Genomic DNA, 25,884 nt, shown 5'->3' with positions numbered 1-25,884 from the left:
TGCTCTTACCCACGGTATTCCATTTGCAGCAGATGGCACGCACTAGGCTCACCGCTCGCAAGTCCACTGGTGGGCGGGGCCCTCGCCATCCGTTGGCGGCCAGGAGCTCACGATATAAGAGCAAGTTCCTGGAGGAGTTCGGGATGCCCACTTTGCTTTGGAGAGTGCTTAGCTCGATGGGGTATCCTGAAGGAAGGGAGCCTCGCTACTATTGGGATAAGGAGCCGCTTGGTGACGAGACCCTGGTGGGGATCGAGGCCGTTGTCCCTACCAGTGGAGGAGACCCTGCTTGGGGTGGCTGGGTGTACGAGTCCCGAGGTGCCACGCCTTTCCACGGTGCCAGCAGGGCGGCTTTCGCAGTTCTGAGGGACCTCATGGAGAGGTTTCCACAGGAGCTGGCCCACGCCTTCACTGGGGTGTTTCCCCGGGGTGACCCCTACACTTCGGTGTGGGATCAGTCCGAGGTGAATGCTCTAGAGAGGAGTGCGGATGAGGACCAGCACAGTGACAGTGCAGCTATGAGTGCCATGTACGCGTTGATGAAGACCTATGGAGGCCTAGAGCGTTGTTTGGGTCGCTTGTCCGGGTCTCTTCTCACCGTCCAGGATGAGAAGCGTCAGTTGCAGTGTGAGTTCGACTCTGAGGTTGAGAGGCTACAGGCAGAATTGGCCCGTGTGACCAGGGAGAGAGACCAGGCAGTCCAGAAGAACAGTGAGCTGAGTCAGGACCTGCTTGCGGTACGGGAGCAGAAGGACAGGGTGACTACTGCTCACAGGAACTGCGAGTGCATGCTAGTCCATGTGCTTGGACAGAGGAATGAAGCCTGGCACGTGGAGGACACTTTGAGGGCCCGACAGCTGGAGCTAGAGCAGCAGCTAGCTAATGCTGAGGAGTACAATGAGAACTTGCATGAGGAGATCCACCAGCTGCATAACCAGCTCCACCCTCACCACCTGCCTGGAGCAGCTGAGCTAGACTCTGAGGATGAGATGGACGCGGATCCCGAGATAGGAGCAGCTGCTAGTGGTGATGAGGATGAGGATGGCTCCGGCATGGACAGTGACCATAGCGAGTAGATGCTAGGGGTCTAGAGCTAGTCCTTCTTCCTTTGTGATGTATGTTGCATGGCATGTCGTGTACTTTTGGACCTGGGCTATGTAAGACTTATGAGTTAATGCTGAAAGTCCAGTGTATGTATGCTGGCAAGTTGGATGTATGCGAACCTTGTTGCGTGAATGTTAAGTAATCTATTAGTGATGTTGTGCGTGGATGATGAGTTGTTGTGCCTTTGTTTATTGTGTGAATTTACTTCCTCAGTAAATTCAGTACGACACGATTTTACGCATTTTCTACCGTTGATGGCAACTCCTAACGATTGCTTATCATTGGCGTATGCAGATGGTGCAAACACGTGGCGGGGGTAACAGCAATCCGGGCCTTGGAGCAGGTACATCCGGAGGTGGGGCTCAACAGAATGAGGACAGAGCACCAACACCGCCACCACCACCGCCTCCTCCGTACACTGCGGACGTGTTTTTCGTGCAGTTTCTGGGGAGCCAACGCAACATGGAACAGATGCAGCGCAACATGGAAGAAGCTCTGCGCAACATAGCTGACAACACCCGTCGTGGGGATAATCAGGGTGGCCGAGAGGTCAACCAGTACAGTTCGTTCATGGACTTCATGGATACCAAGCCACCAATCTTCAAGGAGGCTTCAGAACCGCTCGAAGCAGATGAGTGGATCAACACCATGGAGCAGAAGTTTCGTCTTCTTCGGATGACCGAAGAACTTAAGGCTGAGTATGCGGCCCATCAATTGTAAGGACCTGCTGGGATTTGGTGGTCCCACCATCGTACCACCTACCCAGAGGGGACCCCAATCACCTAGAACCGCTTCACCACCGCCTTCCGGGGAAATTATATTCCTCCTGGTGTGGTTGAAATGAAGGTTGGGGAGTTCATGAGGCTGTCCCAGGGGACGAAATCTGTGAAGGAGTACCTACACGCTTTCAATAATCTCGCTCGCTATGCCCCCGAGTTTGTGAACACGGAGGCCAAAAAGATTGCTAGTTTCCAGAGGGGCTTGAATCCAAAGATGCTGAAGACCATGGGTACAGGGGCCAGGGCTACTTTCAATGCCTATATCAGTGACTGTCTGACCCAAGAGAACAATAACAACAACTACAGTGCATCCAAGTCTCGTAAGAGGGCTTTTGAAGCTGGATCATCCCAGTCCAGGGCACCAGTGGCAGGGCGACAGCCGTATCGTCCTCCTGCCCCAGGTGCTAGATTCCGACCGCCGCAGAGAAGGAACACCGGACATCCAACACAGCAGAAGCCGTACAAGGTGGCGATAGCCCCTGCAAAGCCGAAGGCAATCCAGGCCGCAGCACCTGCCGCCAACAATGCGCCCAAGGGTCCATGCTACAACTGCCACAAGATGGGGTACTTTGCTAAGGAATGTCCCTACCCCAAGAGGCAGCAGCCAACCTATCCAGTTCGTGTGCACCATACCTCGATCGAGGAGATCCCGGAAGGAGAACCGGTAACAGCTGGTATGTTTCCTGTCAACCAACATCTCACAGTTGTTTTGTTTGATTCTGGATCATCGCATTCATTCATGAGCCAAGCATTTGCACAAAAGCATAGTCAACCAGTTACAGATCTGGGTTATGGCTACCGCATTAGCTCAGCAGGGGCAGATGTGTTGACTAATAGAGTGGTCCGAGGGGCAACCCTGGATATAAGTGGCCGAGTTTTTCGGGTAAATCTAGTGGTCATGCCTGGGTTAGTTTTGGATGTTATCATGGGCATGAACTGGATGAGAGAATGGGATGCTGTCATAGATACTGGGAAGAGAATGTTATCCCTCAGAGAACCGCAGAGCAATCGCTCTTTTCAAGTGCCTCTGCCCCGTCGTCTTGACTTTGCTGGCATCTCTTGTGCTACGCACGTGGTTCCTTTACCACAGATCCCAGTAGTCTGTGAGTTCCCTGATGTTTTTCCTGAGGAATTACTAGGACTTCCTCCAGATAGGGAAGTAGAGTTTGCAATAGAATTGATACCAGGTACAACACCAATATCTAGAAGGCCGTACCGGATGCCACCAAACGAACTCGCTGAGTTGAAGAATCAACTAAAAGAGTTACTAGATAAAGGGTTCATCCGGCCAAGCTCGTCGGAATGGGGTTGTCCAGCATTGTTTGTGAAAAAGAAGGATCAGTCATTGCGCATGTGCTGGACTATCGCCCACTCAATGCAGTGACAATCAAGAATAAGTATCCTTTGCCAAGGATCGATATCCTATTTGATCAGTTGTCCAAGGCAAAAGTGTTTTCCAAGATAGATTTGAGGTCCGGGTATCACCAAATCAAGATTCGTCCGCAAGATATCCCAAAGACTGCTTTTTCCACCAGATATGGGTTGTATGAGTATCTTGTCATGTCCTTGGGGTTGACAAATGCTCCTGCATACTTTATGTATCTGATGAATTCAGTCTTTATGCCAGAGTTGGATAAGTTTGTTGTGGTGTTCATCGATGATATCCTGATTTATTCAGAGAATGAGCAAGATCACGCCGAGCATCTGAGAATTGTGCTGACACGATTGCGAGAGCATCAGTTATATGCCAAGTTCAGCAAGTGTGAGTTCTGGTTGAAGAAGGTTCCTTTCCTAGGGCACATTCTGTCTCAAGAAGTGATTGCTGTGGATCCGTCAAAAGTGCAGGAAGTCATGGACTGGAAGGCACCAACTTCTGTCTCGGAAGTTAGAAGTTTCCTCGGTCTGGCCGGGTAATATCGTCGATTCATACCTGACTTCTCCAAGATTGCTAAGCCAATGACAAGTTTGCTACAAAAGGATCACAAGTTCGTCTGGACGGAAGGGTGTGAGTTAGCCTTCCACACCTTGTGAAAGTTGCTAACCACTGCTCCCGTTCTGGCGCAACCTAACATCGAAAAGCCTTTTGATGTGTTTTGCGACGCGTCGAAAAGTGGCTTGGGGTGTGTGTTGATGCAAGATGGCAGAGTGATAGCTTATGCTTCCCGACAGTTGAGAAAGCACGAAGTCAACTACCCAACTCACAACCTTGAGTTAGCAGCAGTGGTACATGCCTTGAAGATTTGGAGACACTATCTGCTGGGGAATAAGTGTCACATTTACACCGATCATAAGAGTTTGAAGTACATCTTCACTCAGTCCAAGCTGAATATGAGGCAACGACGGTGGTTAGAGTTAATCAAGGACTATGATCTGGAAGTTCATTATCATCCGGGCAAGGCTAATGTAGTAGCAGATGCGTTGAGTCGGAAACCGCACTATCAAGTGGTTCAACCGTTGTATGAAGATGGGTTCAATCTCATGCATCCTGAGGTCTTATGTCACATACAACTCAGTTGTTCACTCGAGAGTCAAGTCATTGATGGACAGAAAACAGACAAGGGAATTTTCCACATCAAAGAGAAGATCAGAGATGACCCAAAGACTCAATTTCGAGTTGATGAAAAAGGGGTACTGTGGTTCCAACATCGTTTAGTAGTTCCGAAGAATCGTGAATTGAAGAATCGTATCATGGATGAAGCCCATCTCTCAAAGCTTTCTATTCATCCCGGCAGCAGTAAAATGTATCAGGACTTAAGACCCCACTTTTGGTGGACCAAGATGAAGAAAGAAATAGCCGCATATGTAGCCCGTTGTGACACGTGTTGCAGAGTTAAGGCCATCCATATGAAGCCTGCAGGTCTGTTGCAACCGTTATCAATTCCAGATTGGAAATGGGAAGAGGTCAGTATGGACTTTATCACGGGTTTGCCAATGACAAGGAAGGGGAATGACTCGATTTGGGTAATCATAGACCGATTGACCAAATCGGCCCATTTCATTCCTGTGAAGACTCATTACCGACCTCCTGAGTATGCCGATATATATATAGCTGAGATTGTCAAGTTGCATGGTATTCCCAAAACCATCATATCGGATAGAGGACCACAGTTCACCGCTCACTTCTGGGAGCGAATGCATAAGAGTTTGGGGACCAGTCTGATAAGAAGCATGGCGTATCATCCCCAGACTTCAGGTCAAACCGAAAGGTTAAATCAAGTGCTAGAAGATATGCTGAGGGCAAGTGTGCTATCATCCAAGGGATCATGGGAATCATGGTTACCTCTGGCTGAATTCTCCTACAATAACAGTTATCAAGAGAGCATCAAGATGGCCCCGTTTGAAGCTTTGTATGGTCGAAGATGTAGAACTCCGTTAAACTAGGTTGAACCGGGTGAAAGAAGATACTATGGTATCGACTTTGTGAATGATGCCGAGAAAAAGGTGCAGATCATACAACAACATATGCAAGCGGCACAGTCACGACAAAAGAGTTATGCGGATAAGAGAAGAAGACCACTTGAATTCAACGTAGGTGATTATGTGTACCTCAAGGTTACGCCCATGAAAAAAGTTCAACGTTTCCGAGTTCGAAGCAAGCTTGCACCGAGATATGTGGGACCGTACCAAGTGCTAGAGAGGAAAGGCCCAGTGGCCTATAAGATTCAGTTACCTGAAGAGATGAGCTCGATCTTTCCGGTCTTCCATGTGTCGCAACTGCGGAAATGTTTGAAGGTGCCGGAGCAAAGAATTGAACATAGGGGGATCAAATTAAAAGCAGACTTGGAGTATAAAGAGCAGCCAGTGGAAATTGTGGATACCAAGAAACGCGTAACCCGAAACAGAGTTGTTCGAACATACAAGGTGGTGTGGAGTCATCATGACGATAGGGATGCCACCTGGGAAACAGAGGATTACTTAAAAACAGTTTATCCAAAATTTCATAAGAAATGGTTAGTAACCCAAAATCTCGGGACGAGATTTCCCTAAGGGGGGAAGGGCTGTAACACCCTAGGTGTTAAGCATGCACTTAGTCTCATCAAAGTCATGCATAAGCATTCCCATCAAGCATAAGCCTCATGAGCATGACACTCCTTTCAAATTATGATTTTATGTGCTTCACTTCATGAGTTATAAATATGTCAAAAATATGATGCTTGCTTCTAAAATTGTGAAATATTCAAACTAGGTTGATTTATGTGTAAGAAGAATTTAAAATATTTTTGTACAATTTTTTGGAGCCATGGAAATTGAGAAAAGGAATTTATACAAAATATCCAAAATAAATTTATTTAAAAACCTAGAACTAAGCTTTAATTTGTAATTCAAATTCTATTTAGAATTTGGTCTTACTTATTAAAGCAAAGTTGTAGAGTTTTTAGTTTGGAACAACTTTGCCTTTGGGGGAAAGTGGTGAAAATAATTTGAAAATGGCCAAAATGAATTTATAAGAGAATTTGAGAAAAGAAATTCAAAAAAAATAGGAAAGGGGAAAAGGGGGCGCTAGCAGGCCGCGGCTTCACTTCTGGCCCGCTGGCCGAAGCCGGCCTAGCCCGCCCGCGCCTTCCCCTTCCCCCTCCCCGCGCTCGCGCCTGCGTCCGCGCGCGCGGACGGCCTCGCCGTGCCGCCGCGTGGCGGGCATGTGACGGCGAGGAGAAGCCCTGGTCGGCCACCAGAAGCCCCTGGTCGCGTCCGCCGAAGCCCCCGCTCCCATTTGCGCCCTCCACCGCTCGCTCTCGCCTCTCTGCTCGCTCTCGCGCAGCGCTCGCCGCTCCGCCGCACGCCATAGCCGCCGACGGCTCGGAGCTCCTCTCCCGGCCAGCTCCGGCCCTCTCCTTCCTCTTCTCGACCACCACCGTCTCCGCCTCGTCCTTCCGCGTCGCGTGCTTGCGCTCTTCCGCGCTCGGTAAGCCCTGCGTGCCCGCTAGAGCTCACCGGAGTGAGTTCGAGCTCCGGCGACCTCTCGGCTCGCACGGTTCTCCCTCTCCTCTCTTTCTCTGCTTGCGTTCGTAGGTGCTTTGGATCCGCCTTGGCCTCGCGCACCTTTTCCCGCCGCTAGCTTACGCTCTACCGCCGTGAAACGGCCGGACCACGGCGAGCAGCGCCGCCGCGTCCGCCATTCGCGACGGCGAGGTAGTTCCGGTGCTCGTCCGGTGCCAAAGAGGGTACGGTTGGACTCGTATCGTTCTCGCGAAGCCGTAGGTGCTCACGGTGTCGCCGGAAACCTCACCGGCGGCGAGATTCCGGCCGATCTTTGGCCGCGGGGTCACGGGGTGGATGACACGTGGGGTCCCCTGACTCGCGTGTCCCGCCTGTCAGTGACTCCGAGGGTGTGAATCCGAGTGCGCTTAGCGTTTTAGGTGGCTTTCCGTTTTAAAAGTTTTTCCAGGAAATGATTTAAATGTTCAAAAATCCATATCTTGATGAATATAGCTCCAAAAATTGTAAAATAAATTTTGGTGTGTTCCCTGTTTCCAGATCTATAGCCTAGTATGTTTGCATGTCATGATTAAGTAAATTTTCTATGTGAATATATTTAATCCATGATTTTGTTAAATTTGGAAAATGCATAGTAAATAGAATATGGCTTTGAAAAATGTGAAACCTGTTTTGTTAGCTTTGCATGAGTATTTACTCACTGTAAAAATATTACTACATATTATTTGGTGTATAAATGAATTTATGGTAATTTAAATGCTTGCATGGCAGTGATTTATGATTTTTAATAATTAATTGGATCATGCAATAAATCCGGAAAATTTTGTGGGTGTTTCTTATGATATTAGGCAAATTGTAAAAATATGAAATCTGTTGTTTGACACTTATATCACAGTAGGGTGATTATACTTATCTTATTAATTAATCTTGTGATTTTTGTGGCTCAAAATAAGTAACCAAAAATTATGAAAAATTTACAGTAGACTTTATGCTTAGTTGGTAGTCTCCTGTAATTTTTGTGGAAATTATTAATGAACAGAATTGCATGTGATTTTTAATGGGCCTAGAAATAAATAAAGAAAAATTATGAATGGTTGTGTATGTAGGTTGAATGGAATAAGTTGGGTTTGGTGTATCTTTGAAGCATCATGGGGGTTGCTGGTTGCATTTGAAAAATATTTGTAGAAGAGAATGCAATAGATGCTTGATTCAGTCAATTGTTCTTGGATGATGTTGACTACCTTATATTAAGCATGACCAAGTACATCACCTATGCATCATGTCATGATTCCTTTAGTACTTTCTCATACAAGCATCCCTCGGGCATCTCGCACTCCACTCATGAGCACACATGCATCATACAGGCTCGCAGGAGAACGAGGTGGGACCCGAGGAGCCAGAGGAGATTCAGGATCAGGAACCTCCGGAAGTACCGGAATCCGGAGAGGAACTGCAGGAGTGTCCAGATCACCGACCCAGCACCTTTGAGAAAGGCAAGCCCCAGAGCATTCTAAGTCTCCCTATTCTCGCTAACTTACAGGATACACTCTGCTTGTTCTACTATATTGCATTTAAGTGATAGGAGTTGGTTGATACCGTTGATGCATTGGTACTCCTTGATATCACCCCTCGTTTACCTACCTTGTCCTATGTAGCTAGGTGCGAAGTCTATGCTTAGCTTGCTTAGTCCGGTAAAAGTCGGGTGATTTCCTGTCACCTGCGAGATATAGGTGGATACTTACATATTTAAGCAGTGATTGCTTTGGGAAAAGAATAACCAAGTGTGGAATGAAATTGGAGACCGGGCAGGGTCTTGTGGTGGGTTGACCATAGTGCCCCTGCCTGTGTCGATTAAGGACCGATCGTTGACGGCCCTCTTGTCATGTTGAACGCATGCCCCACACTTAGCTGGAAGGATAAGTCGTTCCAACCGCGAAGCCTGAACACTATCAGTAGTTTATGATTTTTAATAAATAATTGGATCATGCAATTAATCTGGAAATTTTTGTAGGTGTTTCTTATGATATTAAGCAAATTATAAAAATATGAAATCTGCTGTTTGACACTTACACCATAGTAGAGTAATTACACTTGCCTTTATCAATTAATCTTGTGATTTTTGTAACTCAAAATAAGTGTCCAAAAATTATGAAAAATTTATGGTGGACTTTATGTATGACTGGTAGTCTCCTGTAATTTTTGTGGAATTTATTGATAAACAGGATTGCATGCTATTTTGATGGGCCTAGAAATGAATAAAGAAATTATGAATTGTTATATATGGGTTAAATAGAATAAAAGGGGTTTGGTGTATCTTTGAAGCATCTTGTGAGTTGCTGGTTGCACTTGAAGACAATTTGTACAAGAAAATGCAATAGATGTTTAATTAAATTGCATGTTCTTGGATACTGTTGACTACCTTGTAAATGACCACATAAATCATCCATGCACCATGTCATAGTCATCTGGTATTCTCCCGCATGAGCATTGCACCCCGGGCATTTCGCACTCCACTCATGAGCATACATGCACCATACAGGCTCGCAGGAAAACGAAGTGGGACCCGAGGAGCCGGAGGAGATCCAGGAGCAGGAACCTCTGGGAGCACCGGAACCCAGAGAAGAGCTGCAGGAGTGCCCAGATCATAAGCCGAGCACTTTCGAGAAAGGCAAGCCCCGAAGCATTCTAAGTCTCCCTATTCTCGCTAACTTAATTAATATATTATGTTTGTTCTGCTATGTTGCATTTAAGTGATAGGAATTGCTTGATACCGTTGATGCATATGTACTCCTTGTTATCCCTACTCGTTTGTCTACCTTATCCTATGTAGATAGGCACGGAGTCTATGCTTAGCCTGCTTAGTCCGGTAAAAGTCGGGTGATTTCCTGTCACCTGCGAGATATAGGTGGATACCGGCTTGATTAAGCAGTGATTGCTTTGGGAAGAGAATAACCAAGTGTGGAATGGGAATTTGAGACCGGGCAGGGTCTTATGGTGGGTTGACTGTAGTGCCCCTGCCTGTGTCAATTAAGGACCGATCGTTGACGGCCCTCTTGTCATGTTGAACGCATGCCCCACACTTAGCTGGAAGGATAAGTCGTTCCGACCGCGAAGCCTGAACACTATCCGAGCCGGGAGTCGAGCCGCCATGCGCTGTATTGGTGATGGTTGAGGAGAACGACGAGGGCGCGGCGCGCAACCTTGGTATACCTTGGATACCTCGGTCACCGGAACGGTCCTCGGGTACTGGCGGTGCCTGCCGAACCCACGATTTGGTCCTGGATAGTGTAATACGGTGATCTGTAGCTCACTTGATCAGTGAGTGTGGTTTGTGTGAGGAATACCTCGCCAGCTGGTTAGAAATCGATTCGAATCGCCATCGCTCCTGGACAGTGAGCACTTGACATGAGCTTCGTCCTCGTAGTAAGGACTATGGAACACTTGAGTCATATGATGAATAAATGCATGAATGCTATGATGAGGTACCATCATATTATTACATTTTGATTGCCATAGTGCAGGTGCAAACCTAGATAATAGGTAATGATACTTTCAACATTGAGCTAATTAAAAGAAGAAGGATTCCTTTAGGATATGTTAATAGAAGAGTGCTTTTATGCAAAGGTCGTCAGCCAACCCCACTATATAGCCTTCATGATCCTTGAAGAGTCTTTATTTTTGAGTTTATGACGGGTAAGTCTAGCTGAGTACATTCTCGTACTCAGGGTTCTACTCCCATGTTGTTTTGCAGATGGTCAAATGTACCATGGTTATTGCATCCTCTGCCTGTACCCAGCTATGGGTGATGACTAGACCAAGGGCGATGGTCACTCCATCTCTTCTTTTGCTTTTGTGGGAATGACCAAAACTATGGCACTGTATCAGACTAAGCATGTGTGTTGTTTTCGAACTATGAAGCTTCCGCTACTTATGAACTTGGTTTGTAATAACTTTAAGCACTCCGAGGTATTTGATGGTTATTTTCGAACTAGATGTAACTGTGGATGGTGACCGCTAAACTTATTACGATCTTGGCTGTATGTACGATCTGTGGTTTGAAATCCTTCGAGATTTCACGGACTACCGGGATTATATGGGCATAAGCTCGATGGTTTGACTATGCAAATGGTCACTATTAGGCTTAATCTCTTATAATTTGGGCGGTTCTGTTATAGCTGGCATCGGAGCAAGGTTTAGCGAGTTACTGTTCATAAGTACATTCTAAACTAAATTTAAACCGGTTTAATAAAAGATTTTTATTGATGATAATCAAGGTGTCAAACTAAGTTTTTGGAAAAACTATCTAGTGTGCCATGGTCATATCCTTTATGCCCAGTTAAGGACTCTAAGGTGGCTAGTTAAGTACTGACTTGGGGGTTAATGCATCATATTTCTATTTCGTCGCTCATACGGCGTGCAATAGTATGAGTACCATTCATTTGAGTGGTAATGTATGGATCAATTTGACCTCTACACCTCGGTAAGTGGGAGCTGTGAGAGCATGATCGGATACACTACCGGTCTAGGGGAGTGTTGTTAGGTGTTGTGTCATGCACCCATGTTTGGTGTGCTTGGGAACAGTACCGCATGAGAGGCGATGCCGTCTTTAGGGCGATGATGTGGGTAGTAGCACGTCATATGCATGGACGGGGTGTCTGTGTATGTGGGGTGTATAGTTTTAATTTCTTGTTTTGCATGAGCATACTGTGGTTGGACTGAAATGAGTTTTCTGCAGGTACACTAACCACGTTCTCGCTTAGAATGCTAGTTACGTTATGAGAGAGCGCTGTGTGCTACCGCGTATACCGCTTAGTGTTAACTTTTGTTCCTAAGTTTGTGAGATCGTAAGTCCGTGCATGCATCATGTTCATTTCATATCATTGCTTACTTTCCCCCTTAATTAAATCTGTCCCAATTCAAAATAAAATAATTAAAGGTAATCCTCAATCTTACCCAAGGTATTCCCTTTGCAGCAGATGGCACGCACTAGGCTCACCGCTCGCAAGTCCACTGGTGGGCAGGCCCCTCGCCATCCGTTGGCAGCTAGGAGCTCGCGCCATAAGAGCAAATTCCTGGAGGAGTTTGGGATGCCCACTTTGCTTTGGAGGGTGCTCAGTTCGATGGGGTATCCCGAAGGAAGGGAACCTCGCTACTATTGGCACATGGAGCAGCTTGCTGACGAGACCCTGGTGGGGATCGAGGCAGTGGTCCCTACCAGTGGAGGTGACCCCGCCTGGAGCGGTTGGGTGTACGAGTCCCGAGGTACCACGCCTTTCCACGGTGCCAGCAGGGCAGCTTTCGCAGTTCTGAGGGACCTCATGGAGAGGTTTCCACAGGAGCTGGCCCACGCCTTCGCTGGGGTGTTTCCCCGGGGTGACCCCTACACTTCGGTGTGGGACCAGTCCGAGAGGAGTGCGGATGAGGACCAGCATAGTGACAGCGCAGCTATGAGTGCTATGTACGCTTTGATGAAGACCTACGGAGGCCTAGGGCGTTGTTTGGGTCGCTTGTCCGGGTCTCTTCTCACCATCCAGGATGAGAAGCGCCAACTGCAGCGTGAGTTCGACACTGAGGTTGAGAGGCTATAGGCAGAGTTGGCACGCGTGACCCGAGAGAGGGACCAGGCGGTCCAGAAGAACAGTGAGCTGAGCCAGGACCTGCTTACAGTGAGAGAGCAGCGAGACAGGGTGACTACTGCTCACAGGAACTGCGAGCGCATGCTAGTTCATGTGCTTGGTCAGAGGAATGAAGCCTGGCACGAGGAGGACACTTTGAGGGCCCGACAGCTAGAGCTTGAGCAGCAGCTAGCTAATGCTGAGGAGTACAATGAGAACTTGCATGAGGAGATCCACCAGCTGCATAACCAGCTCCACCCTCACCACCTGCCTGGAGCAGCTGAGCTAGACTTCGAGGACGAGATGGATGAGGATCCAGAGATAGGGGCAGCTGCTAGTGGAGATGAGGACGAAGAGGGCTCCGGCATGGACAGTGACCATAGCGAATAGATGCTAGGGCTCTAGAGCTAGTCCTTCTTCTTTTGTTGTTGATGTTGCATGGCATGTCTTGTACTTTTGGATCTGGGCTATGTAAAACTTTATGAGATGACGCTGAAAGTCCAGTGTATGTATGCTGGCAAGTTTGGATGTATGCGAACCATGTTGTTTGAATGTTAAGTAATCTGTTAGTGATGTTGTGCGTGGATGATGAATTGTTGTGCCTCTGTTTATTGTGCGAATTTATTTCCTCAGTAAAAATCAGTATGGCATGATTCTACACATGTCTAACGTTGATGGCAACTCCTAACGATTGCTTATCATTGACATATGCAGATGGTGCAAACACGTGGAGGGGGTAATAGCAACCCCGGTCTTGGAGCAGGTACTTCCGGAGGTGGGGCTCAACGGAATGAGGGAAGAGCACCATCACCGCTACCACCACCGCCTCCTCCGTACACTGCGGACGTGTTCTTCGCGCAGTTTCTGGGGAGTTAACGCAACATGGAACAGATGCAGCGCAATATGGAGGAAGCCCTGCGTAACATAGCTGACAACACCCGTCGTGGGGATAACCAGGGCGGCCGTGAAGTCAAACAGTACAGCTCTTTCAAGGACTTCATGGATACCAAACCACCAGTCTTCAAGGAGGCTTTGGAACTGCTCGAGGCAGATGAGTGGATCAACACCATGGAGCAGAAGTTTCGTCTTCTTCGGATTACCGAAGAACTCAAGGCTGAGTATGCGGCACATCAGTTGCAGGGACCTGCTGGGATTTGGTGGTCCCATCATCGTACCACCTACCCAGAGGGGACCCCGATCACCTAGAACCGCTTCACCACTGCATTTTGGGGAAATTACATTCCTCCGGGTGTGGTGGAAATGAAGGTTGGGGAGTTCATGAGGCTGTCTCAGGGAACGAAGTCTGTGAAGGAGTATCTACACGCTTTCAACAATCTTGCTCGCTACGCCCCTGAGTTTGTGAACACGGAGGCCAAGAAGATTGCTAATTTCCATAGAGGCTTGAACCCAAAGATGCTGAAGACCATGGGTACAGGGACCCGGGCTACCTTCAATGCTTACATCAGTGACTGTCTGACCCAGGAGAACAATAACAACAATTATAGTGCATCCAAGTCAAGGAAGAGGGCTTTTGAAGCCGGGTCGTCTCAATCCAGGGCACCAGTGGCAGGGCGACCGCAGTATCGTCCTCCTGCCCCAGGTGCTAGGTTTCGACCACCGCAGAGAAGGAACACAGGGCATCCAACGCAGCAGAAGCCGTACAAGGTGGCGATAGCTCCTGCCAAGCCAAAGGCAATTCAAGCCGCGGCACCTGCCGCCAACAATGCGACTAAGGGTCCATGCTACAACTGCCACAAGATGGGACACTTTGCCAAGGAATGTCCCTACCCCAAGAGGCAACAGCCAACCTATCCAGCTCGTGTGCACCATACCTCAATCGGGGAGATTCCAGAAGGAGAACCGGTAACAGCTGGTATGTTTCCTGTCAACCAACATCTTGCTGTTGTTTTGTTTGATTCTGGATCATCGCATTCATTCATGAGCCAAGCATTTGCACAAAAGCATGATCAACCAGTTACAGATCTGGGTTATGGCTATCGTATCAGCTCAGCAGGGGCAGATGTGTTAACAAATAGAGTGGTCCGAGGGGCAACCCTGGATATAAGTGGCCGGGTGTTTAGAGTGAATTTAGTAGTCATGCCTGGATTAGTTTTGGACGTTATCACGGGCATGAACTGGATGAGGGAATGGGATGCGGTCATAGATACTGGGAAGAGGATGTTATCTCTCAGAGAACCCCAGGGCAGTAGCTCTTTTCAAGTACCTCTACCCCGTCGCCTTGACTTTGCTTGCATCTCTTGTGCTATGCATATGGTTCCATTACCACAGATCCCAGTAGTCTGTGAGTTCCTTGATGTTTTTCCTCAGGAATTACCAGGACTTCCCCTAGACAGGGAGGTAGAGTTCACAATAGAGTTGATACCAGGTACAGCACCGATATCTAGAAGGTCGTACCGGATGCCGCCAAACGAACTCACTGAGTTGAAGAATCAACTAAAGGAGTTGCTGGATAAAGGGTTCATCTGGCCAAGCTCATCAGAATGGGGTTGTCCGGCGTTGTTTGTGAAAAAGAAGGATCAATCGCTGCGTATGTGCGTGGACTATCGTCCACTCCATGCAGTGACAATCAAGAATAAGTATCCTTTGCCAAGGATTGATATCTTATTTGATCAGTTGTCCAAGGCAAAAGTGTTTTCCAAGATAGATCTGAGGTCCGGGTATCACCAAATCAAGATTCGTCCTCAAGATATCCCGAAGACAGCTTTTTCCACCAGATATGGGTTGTATGAGTATCTGGTCATGTCCTTTGGGTTGATGAATGCTCCTGCATATTTCATGTATCTGATGAATTCGGTCTTTATGCCGGAGTTAGATAAATTTGTTGTGGTGTTTATCGATGATATCCTGGTTTACTCAGAAAATGAGCAAGATCACGCCGAACATCTGAGAATCGTGCTAACACCACTACGAGAGCATCAGTTATATGCAAAGTTCAGCAAGTGTGAGTTCTGGTTGAAGAAAGTTCCCTTCCTCGGGCACATTCTATCTGAAGAAGGGATTGCTGTGGATCCATCAAAAGTGTAGGAAGTCATGGACTGTAAGGCACCAACTTCTGTCTCAGAAGTTCGGAGTTTTCTTGGTCTGGCCGGGTATTATCGTCGTTTCATACCCGACTTCTCCAAGATTTCTAAGCCGACGACTAGTTTGCTACAAAAGAATCATAAGTTTGTCTGGACGGAAGGGTGTGAGCTAGCCTTCCGCACCTTGCGAAAGTTGCTAACCACCGCTCCCGTTCTGGCGCAACCCAATATCGAGAAGCCTTTTGATGTGTTTTGCGACGCATCGAAAAGTGGATTAGGATGTGTGCTAATGCAAGATGGCAGAGTTATAGCCTACGCCTCACGGCAGCTGAGAAAACACGAAGTCAACTACCCAACTCATGACCTCGAGTTAGCAGCAGTAGTGCACGCTCTGAAGATCTAGAGACACTATTTGCTGGGAAATAAGTGTCATATCTACACCGATCATAAAAGTCTGAAATACATTTTCACTCAGTCCGAGCTAAATATGAGGCAACGAAGATGGTTAGAACTGATCAAGGATTTCGATCTGGAAGTCCACTATCATCCAGGCAAGGCTAATGTGGTAGCAGACGCTTTGAGTCGCAAACCGCACTATCAAGTGGTTCAACCGTTGTTTGAAGATGGTTTCAATCTCATGCATCCTAAAGTCTTATGTCACATACAACTCAGTTGTTCACTCGAGAGTCAAGTCATTGAAGGTCAGAAGACAGACAAGGGTATTTTCCACATCAAAGAGAAGATCAAAGATGACCCAAAAACTCAGTTTCGAGTTGATGAGAAAGGGGTATTGTGGTTTCAACATCGGTTAGTAGTCCCGAATGATCGTGAATTGAAGAATCGCATCATGGATGAAGCCCATCTCTCTAAGCTTTCTATTCATCCTGGCAGTAGTAAGATGTATCAAGACCTAAGACCCCACTTTTGGTGGACCAAAATGAAGAAAGAAATAGCCGCATATGTGGCCCGTTGTGACACGTGTTGCAGAGTTAAGGCTATCCATATGAAACCTGCAGGTCTGTTACAACCGTTATCAGTTCCAGAGTGGAAATGGGAAGAGGTCAGCATGGATTTTATCACAGGTTTACCGCCAAGACGAAAGGGGAATGACTCGATTTGGGTAATCATAGATCGATTGACCAAGTCGGCTCATTTCATTCCAGTTAAGAACACCTACAGACCTCCCGAGTATGCTGATATATATATGGCTGAGATTGTCAAGTTGCATGGTATTCCCAAGACCATCATATCAGATAGAGGACCACAGTTCACCGCTCACTTCTGGGAGCGAATGCATAAGAGTTTGGGGACCAGTCTGATAAGAAGCACGGCGTATCGTCCCCAGACCTCGGGTCAAACTGAAAGGTTAAATCAAGTGTTAGAGGATATGCTGAGGGCCTGTGTACTATCGTCCAAGGGATCATGGGAATCATGGTTACCTTTGGCTGAGTTCTCATACAATAATAGTTATCAAGAGAGTATCAAGATGGCCCCGTTCGAAGCTTTGTATGGTCGAAGGTGCAGGACTCCTTTAAACTGGGTTGAACCCGGTGAAAGAAGATACTATGGTATCAACTTCGTGAACGAGGCTGAGAAAAAGGTGCAAATCATACAGCAGCATATGCAAGCGGCACAATCACGACAAAAGAGTTATGCTGATAAGAGAAGAAGGCCACTTGATTTCAATGTAGGTGACTATGTTTACCTCAATGTTACGCCAATGAAGAAAGTCCAGCGTTTCCGAGTTCGAAGCAAGCTTGCACCCAGATATGTGGGACCGTACCAGATATTGGAGAGAAAAGGCCCGGTGGCCTACAAGATTCAGTTACCGGAAGAGTTGAGTTCAATTTTCCCAATTTTCCATGTACCTGAGCAGAAGATTGAACCACGAGGGATCAAAATAAAAGCAGACTTGGAGTATAAAGAGCAGCCAGTGGGGATCCTAGATACCAAGGAACGAGTAACCCGAAACAGAGTTGTTAAAACATACAAGGTGGTGTGGAGTCGTCATGACGATAGAGATGCCACCTGGGAAACCGAGGATTATCTAAAAACAGTTTATCCAAAATTCCATAAGAAATGGTTAGTAACCCTAATCTCGGGACGAGATTTCCCTAAGGGGGGAAGGGCTGTAACACCCTAGGTGTTAAGCATGCACTTAGTCTTATCAAAACATGCATAAGCATTCTTATCAAGCATAGCATCACATGAGCATATCATCCATCCAAAATGTGATTTTATGTGCTTTATTCTATGTGGTTTAAATATGTTAAAAATATGATGCTTGCTTCTAAAATTGTGAAATATTCAAACTAGGTTGAATTGTGTGCAAAAAGAATTAAGAGTATTTTTGTGCAATTTTTGGAGCCATAGAACTTGAGAAATGGAATTTATACAAAAATCCCCAAAATGGATTTATTTGAAAACCTAGAACTAGTTTTAATTTGTAATTCAAATTCTAATTGGAAATTGGTCTTGCTTATTAAAACAAAGTTGTAGGGTTTTTGTTTTGGAACAACTTTGCTTTTGGGGGAAAAGGGTGAAAATGATTTTTAAATAGTCCAAATGAATTTAGAAAGAATTTGAGAAAAGAAATTCAAAAAAAATAGAAAAGGGGACATGCGCTGCTGGGCCAACCCCGCCTCCCTTTCGGCCCAGCCAGCAGCCCGGCCTGCCTCCCCCTCCTCTCTCTCTCCAGCGCGCGGTGCCCGCCTCACCCAATCCAGCGACGGCCACGTGGCGGCCGTACGCCGGCGTTGGGCGCGCCGCGGTCGGCCACCTCCACCCCCCCTGGTCGGGACGCCGACCCGCGCCCCCAGAACCCTCCCTCCATTCTGTCGCCCGCGCCTCTCCTTCCTCCCTCCGCCCGTGCAGCAGCAGCAGCAGCAGTTCCGCCGCGCACCATTGCCAGAGCAAGCCCCGCCGCTCGCCGCCGGCCGCACCAGAGCTTCAAGCTCGACGCCAAGAGCACCAGCGCACTCGCCGTCGCCACGGTAAGCCCCTGTGTACACTCTACCGAGGTGAGAAGCAGCCATGCGCCGTGAATCGCTCGCCGGAGTTGCTCCGACCTCGCCGGAGTGCTCCGCCGCGACGGATCTTGCTGTATCCTGCCTCTTTTCGCTCGTTCTTTGGTGCGCTAGGTCGGTAGTGAGGTGAGGAAACTCGGAGGGTCGTTTGCGCGCGCTCTACCGCACCGGAGCGGCCTGGCCACGGCGAGCAGCGCCGCCTTGCCACCATGCACACTCGTCGGAGGTGTTCCAGTCATCCTCCGGCCAATCTAAGGGTACCCCTGGATGCGTCTCGCTGCCGGAGACCTCGCCGTCGGCGAAAGCCGGCCGGCCGAAGCTCGGCCAGTGTGTTGCACGGCTGACCCGTGGGGTCACGGCCCTGGATCCCACCTGTCAGTGTCTCTGCGGGTGTGGATCTGGGTGAGTTTAGCTTTTTGCATCGGTTTTCTTAAATAAATATTTTTCAGAAATTGATTTAAAACTTGTAAAATCCATATCTTTGGTTCTACAGCTCCAAATCTGGTGAAATAAATTTTGGTGTGCTCTCTATTCTTAGATCTACAGTTTGATATAATTGCATGTCATGTTTGAATAACTTTTCTGTATAAATATATTTAATCCATGTTTTTGCTGGATTTGGAAAATGCATAGTAAATAAAATATGACTCAGAAAAATGTGAAACTTGTTTTGATGGCTTTGCATGTATGTTTAGTCACTGGGAAAATATTGCTACACATTATTTCGTGTATAAATGAATTTGTAGTGATTTAAATGCTTGCATGGCAGTAGTTTATGATTTTTAATAAATAATTGGATCATGCAATTAATCTGGAAATTTTTATGGGTGTTTCTTATGATATTAATCAAATTATAAAAATATGAAATCTGCTGTTTGACACTTACACCATAGTAGAGTAATTACACTTGCCTTTATCAATTAATCTTGTGATTTTTGTAACTCAAAATAAGTGTCCAAAAATTATGAAAAATTTATGGTGGACTTTATGTATGACTGGTAGTCTCCTGTAATTCTTGTTGAATTTATTGATAAACAGGATTGCATGCTATTTTGATGGGCCTAGAAATGAATAAAGAAATTATGAATTGTTATATATGGGTTAAATAGAATAAAAGGGGTTTGGTGTATCTTTGAAGCATCTTGTGAGTTGCTGGTTGCACTTGAAGACAATTTGTAGAAGAATATGCAATAGATGTTTAATTCAATTGCATGTTCTTGGATGATGTTGACTACCTTGTAAATGACCAGATAAATCATCCATGCACCATGTCATAGTCATCTGGTATTCTCCCGCATGAGCATTGCACCCCGGGCATTTCGCACTCCACTCATGAGCATACATGCACCATATAGGCTCGCAGGAGAACGAAGTGGGACCCGAGGAGCCGGAGGAGATCCAGGAGCAGGAACCTCTGGGAGCACCGGAACCCGGAGAAGAGCTGCAGGAGTGCCCAGATCATAAGCCGAGCACTTTCGAGAAATGCAAGCCCCGGAGCATTCTAAGTCTCCCTATTCTCGCTAACTTAATTAATATATTATGTTTGTTCTACTATGTTGCATTTAAGTGATAGGAATTGCTTGATACCTGTAACAGAACCGACCAAATTATAAGAGATTAAGCCTGATAGCGACTATTTGCATAGTCAAACTATCGAGCTTAAGCCCATATAATACCGGTAGTCTGTGAAATCTCGAAGGATTTCAAACCACATATCGTACATACAGCCAAGATCGTAATAAGTTTAGCGGTCGCCATCCACAAATACCTCTAGATTACAACATTCATAAAAGACATCAGAGTTCTTAAAAATTATTACAAACCAAGTTCATAGGTAGCGGAAGCTTCATAGTTCGAAAATATAACACACACACTTAGTCTGACAGAGTGCCATAATTCGGTCATTCCCGCAAAAGCAAAAGAGAAGACGGAGTGACCATCGCCCTTGGTCTAGTCATCACCCATAGCTGGGTACAGACAGAGGATGCAATAACCATAGTACATTTGACCATCTGCAAAACAACATGGGAGTAGAACCCTGAGTACGAGAAGATACTCAGCTAGACTTACCCGTCATAAATTAAAATAAAGACTCTTCAAGGATCATGATGGCTATATAGTGGGGTAGCTGACAACCTTTTTGCATAACGGCAAGCTACTATTACATGCCCTACATAAATCTTTCTCTTTTAATTTGCTCAAGTTGACAGTATCATTACCTATTATCTAGGTTTGCACCTGCACTATTACAATCAAGTGTACAATATGACGGTACCTCATCATAGCATTTATGAAACCATTTATCTTTATAACCCAAGTGTTTCATAGTCCTTACTACGAGGACGAAGCTCATGTCAAGTGCTCACTATCCAGGAGCGATGGCGATTCGAATCGATTTCTAACCAGCTGGCGAGGTATTCCCCACACAAACCACACTCACTGATCAAGTGAGCTACAGATCACCGTATTACACTATCCAGGACCAATTCGCGGGTTCGGCAGGCACCGCCAGTACCCGAGGACCGTTCCGGCGACCGAGGTATCCAAGGTATACCAAGGTTGCGCGCCGCGCCCTCGTTGTTCTCCTCAACCATCACCAATACAGTGCATGGCGGCTCGATTCCCGGCCCGGATAGTGTTCAGGCTTCGCGGTCGGAACGACTTATCCTTCCAGCTAAGTGTGGGGCATGCGTTCAACATGACAAGAGAGCCGTCAACGATCGGTCCTTAATCGACACGGGCAGGGGCACTATGGTCAACCCACCATAAGACCCTGCCCGGTCTCCAATTCCATTCCACACTTGGTTGTTCTCTTCCCAAAGCAATCAATGCTTAAACAAGCAGGTATCCACCTATATCTCGCAGGTGACAGGAAATCACCCGGCTTCTACCGGACTAAGCAACTAAGCATAGACTTCGCACCTATCTACATAGGACAAGGTAGATAAACGAGGGGTGATATCAAGGAGTACCAATGCATCAACGGTATCAACCAATTCCTATCACTTAAATGCAGTATAGTAAAACAAGCATAATATATCGTATAAGTTAGCGAGAATAGGGAGACTTAGAATGCTCCGGGTCTTGCCTTTCTCAAACGTGCGGGGTCGGTGATCCGGACACTCCTGTAGCTCCTCTCCGGGTTTCTGTGCTTCTGGAGGTTCCTGCTCCTGAATCTCCTCTGGCCCCTCGGGTCCCACCTCGTTCTCCTGCGAGCCTGTATGATGCATGTGTGCACATGAGTGGAGTGTGAGATGCCCGAGTGGATGTTTGTATGAGAAGGTACCAAATGATCATGATATGATGCATAGGTGATTCACTTGGTCATGCTCATTACAAGGTAGTCAACATCATCCAAGAACAGACAATTGAATTAAACATCCATTGCATTCTCTTCTACCAATTGTTTTCAAGTGTAACCAGCAACCCACATGATGCTTCAAAGATACACCAAACCCCCTTTTTATTCTATTTAACCCATATATAACAATTCATAATTTTCTTTATTCCTTTATAGGCCCATCAAAATTTTCATGCAGTTCTGTCCATCTACAAATTCCACAAAAATTACAGGAGACTTCCAGTCAAGCATAAAGTCTACTATAAATTTTTCATAATTTTTGGATACTTATTTTGAGCTACAAAAATTACAAGATTAATTAATAAAGGTAAGTAAAATTACTCTACTGTGGTATAAGTGTCAAACAGCAGATTTCATATTTTTACAATTTGTTTAATATCATAGGAAATATCCACAAAATTTTTCAGACTGATTGCATGATCCAAATCTTTATTAAAAAATCATAAACCACTGTCATGCAAGCATTTAAGTCACTATAAATTCATTTATACACCAAATAAGGTGTAGCAAAATTTTCCCAGTGAGTTAACAAACATGCAGGGCCAACAAATCAAGTTTCACATTTTTCTGAGCCATATTTTAATTACTATGCATTTTCTAAGTTTAGCAAAAGCATGGATTAATTATTTCTGTCCAGAAAAAGTGTTCAAACATGACATGCAATTACATCAAACTGTAGATCTGAAAATATAGAGCACACCAAAATTTATTTCATCAAATTTGGAGCTGTAGAACTCAAGATATGGATTTTACAAGTTTTAAATCGATTTCTTGAAAAACCTTTTCTGAAAATCAAATCGAAATCTGGATCGAAAATGCTAAGGACACCCAGATCTACACCCAACACGGTCCCCCTGCGACTGACAGTGGGCCTCTGACCCCACTGGTCAGCGAGACCGAGAGGGAGGACACCTCCGACGAGTAGATCTCGCCGGCGGTGAGGTCCCCGGCCACGGGGTGAGCACCATCGTGCTCCCCGCAGCGAGGCGCACCCGGCGGTACCCTCGGATTGGCCGGAGGAGGGCCGGAGCACCTCCGTCGAGCATGCATGGCGGCACGGCGGCGCTGCTCGCCGTGGCCATGCCACTCCGGTGCGGTGCGCACAAACCACCCTACAAGCTTCCTCTCCTCACGACTGATCTAACGCACCAAAGAACGAGCGAAAAGGGGGCGGAAACAGCAAGATCCGTCGCGGCGGAGAACTCCGGCGAGCTCGGAACAACTCCAGCGAGCTATTCACGGCACTCGACGGGCTCTCACCTCGGTAGAACGTTCGCAGGAGCTTACCGCGACGACGGCGAGTGCTCTGGTGGTTTTGGCGTCGAGGTTGGGGCACTGGCGTGGCCGGCGGTGAGCAGCGGAGCTACTCCGGCGATGGCGCTGCGGCGGAGCTCCTACGGCTTCGGTTGCGCTCGCGAGTGGAGGGAGGAGGGAGAGGGGCGCGGGCGACAGGGCGAATGGAGTGGCCTGGGAGCCCGGGCCGGCGTCCCGACCAGGTGAAACCGGTCGGCCGCGGCGCGCTCCTCGCTGGCGTACGGCCGCCACGTGGCCGACGCTGGCTGGGACGAGGCGGGCGCCGTGCGCGCGGGAGAGAGGGGGAGGGGGAAGCAGGCCGGGCCGTGGTCTGGGCCGAAAGGGAGGCGGGGTTGGCCCGGCAGCGCCTGCCCCTTTTCCATTTTTTTTTGAATTTCTTTTCTCAAATTCTTTTCTAAATTCATTTGGACCAATTTAAAATCATTTTCACCTCTTGCTCCCAAAAACAAAGTTGTTCAAAAACAAAAACCCTACAACTTTGTTTTAACAAGCAAGACCAAATTCCAAACATAATTTGAATTACAAATTAAAACTAGTTCTAGGTTTTCAAATAAATTCATTTTGGGAATTTTTATATAAATTCCATTTCTCAAATTCTATAGCTCCACAAATTGCACAAAAATATTCTTAATTCTTCTTACACATAAATCAACCTAGTTTGAATATTCCACAATTTTAGAAGCAAGCACCATATTTTTAGCATATTTAAAGCACATGAAATAAAGCACATAAATCATGTTTTGGGGATGAATGACATGCTCATGATGCTATGCTTGATGAGAATGCTTATGCATTGCTTTGATAAGGCTAAGTGCATGCTTAACACCTAGGGTGTTACAGCCCTTCCCCCCTTAGGGAAATCTCGTCCCGAGATTTTAGGTTACTAACCATTTCTTATGAAATTTTGGATAAACTGTTTTTAGGTAATCCTCTGTTTCCCAGGTGGCATCCCTATCGTCATGATGACTCCACACCACCTTGTACGTTCTGACAACTCTGTTTCGGGTTACTCGTTCCTTGGTATCCACAATTCCCACTGGCTGCTCTTTATATTCTAAGTCCGCTTTCATTTTGATCCCTCTAGGTTCAATCCTCTGTTCAAGCACTTTCAAACATTTCCGTAGTTGCAACACATGGAAGACCGGAAAGATCGAACTCAATTCTTCAGGCAACTGAATCTTGTAGGCCACGGGGCTTTTCCTCTCCAGTATTTGATACGGTCCCACATATCTGGGTGCAAGCTTGCCACGAACTCGGAAACGTTGAACTTTCTTCATTGGCGTAACTTTGAGGTACACATAGTCACCTACATTGAATTCAAGTGGCCTTCTTCTCTTATCAGCATAACTCTTTTGTCGTGATTGTGCTGCTTGCATATGTTGCTGTATGATTTGTACCTTTTTCTCTGCTTCGTTCACAAAGTCGATACCGTAGTATCGTCTTTCACCTGGTTCCACCCAGTTTAACGGGGTTCTACATCTTCGACCATACAGGTCTTCGAACGGAGCCATCTTGATACTCTCTTGATAGCTATTATTGTATGAGAATTCAGCCAGAGGTAACCATGATTCCCATGATCCTTTGGACAATAGCACACAGGCCCTCAGCATATCTTCTAACACTTGATTTAGCCTCTCAGTTTGACCTGAGGTCTAGGGATGGTATGCCGTGCTCCTTATCAGACTGGTCCCCAAACTCTTATGCATTCGCTCCCAGAAGTGAGCGGTGAACTGTGGTCCTCTATCTGATATGATGGTCTTGGGAATACCATGCAATTTGACAATCTCAGCCATATATATATCGGCATACTCGGGAGGTCTGTATGTGTTCTTAACGGGAAGAAAATGAGCCGACTTGGTCAATCGATCCACGATTACCCAAATCGAGTCATTCCCTTTCCTTGTTGCTGGTAAGCCTGTGATAAAGTCCATACTGACCTCTTCCCATTTCCACTCTGGAACTGATAACGGTTGCAACAGACCTGCAGGTTTCATATGTATAGCCTTGACTCTGCAACACGTGTCACAACGGGCCACATATGCGGCTATTTCTTTCTTCATCTTGGTCCACCAAAAGTGGGGTCTTAGGTCTTGATACATTTTACTACTGCCAGGATGAATAGAAAGCCTAGAGAGATGGGCTTCATCCATGATGCGATTCTTCAATTCACGATCTTTCAGGACTACTAACCTATGTTGAAACCACAGTACCCCTTTCTCATCAACTCGAAGTTGAGTCTTTGGGTCATCCTTGATCTTTTCTTTGATGTGGAAAATACCTTTGTCTGTTTTCTGACCTTCAATGACTTGACTCTCAAGTGAACAACTGAGTTGTATGTGACATCAGACTTCAGGATGCATGAGATTGAAACCATCTTCAAACAACGGTTGAACCACTTGATAGTGCGGTTTACGACTCAACGCATCTGCTGCTACATTAGCCTTGCCTGGGTGATAGTGAACTTCCAAATCATAATCCTTGATTAACTCTAACCACCGTCGTTGCCTCATATTCAGCTCGGACTGAGTGAAGATGTACTTCAAGCTCTTATGATCGGTATAAATATGACACTTATTTCCCAGCAGATAGTGTCTCCAAATCTTCAAAGCGTGTACTACTGCTGCTAACTCGAGGTCATGAGTTGGGTAATTGACTTCGTGCTTCCTCAGCTGTCGTGAAGCATAAGTATCACTCTGCCATCTTGCATCA

This window comes from Sorghum bicolor, chromosome 7, assembly GCF_000003195.3.
Source record: "Sorghum bicolor cultivar BTx623 chromosome 7, Sorghum_bicolor_NCBIv3, whole genome shotgun sequence".
Taxonomy (NCBI): domain Eukaryota; kingdom Viridiplantae; phylum Streptophyta; class Magnoliopsida; order Poales; family Poaceae; genus Sorghum; species Sorghum bicolor.
The sequence above is the reverse complement of the archived record's forward strand: the minus strand, read 5'-3'. Positions refer to the sequence as shown.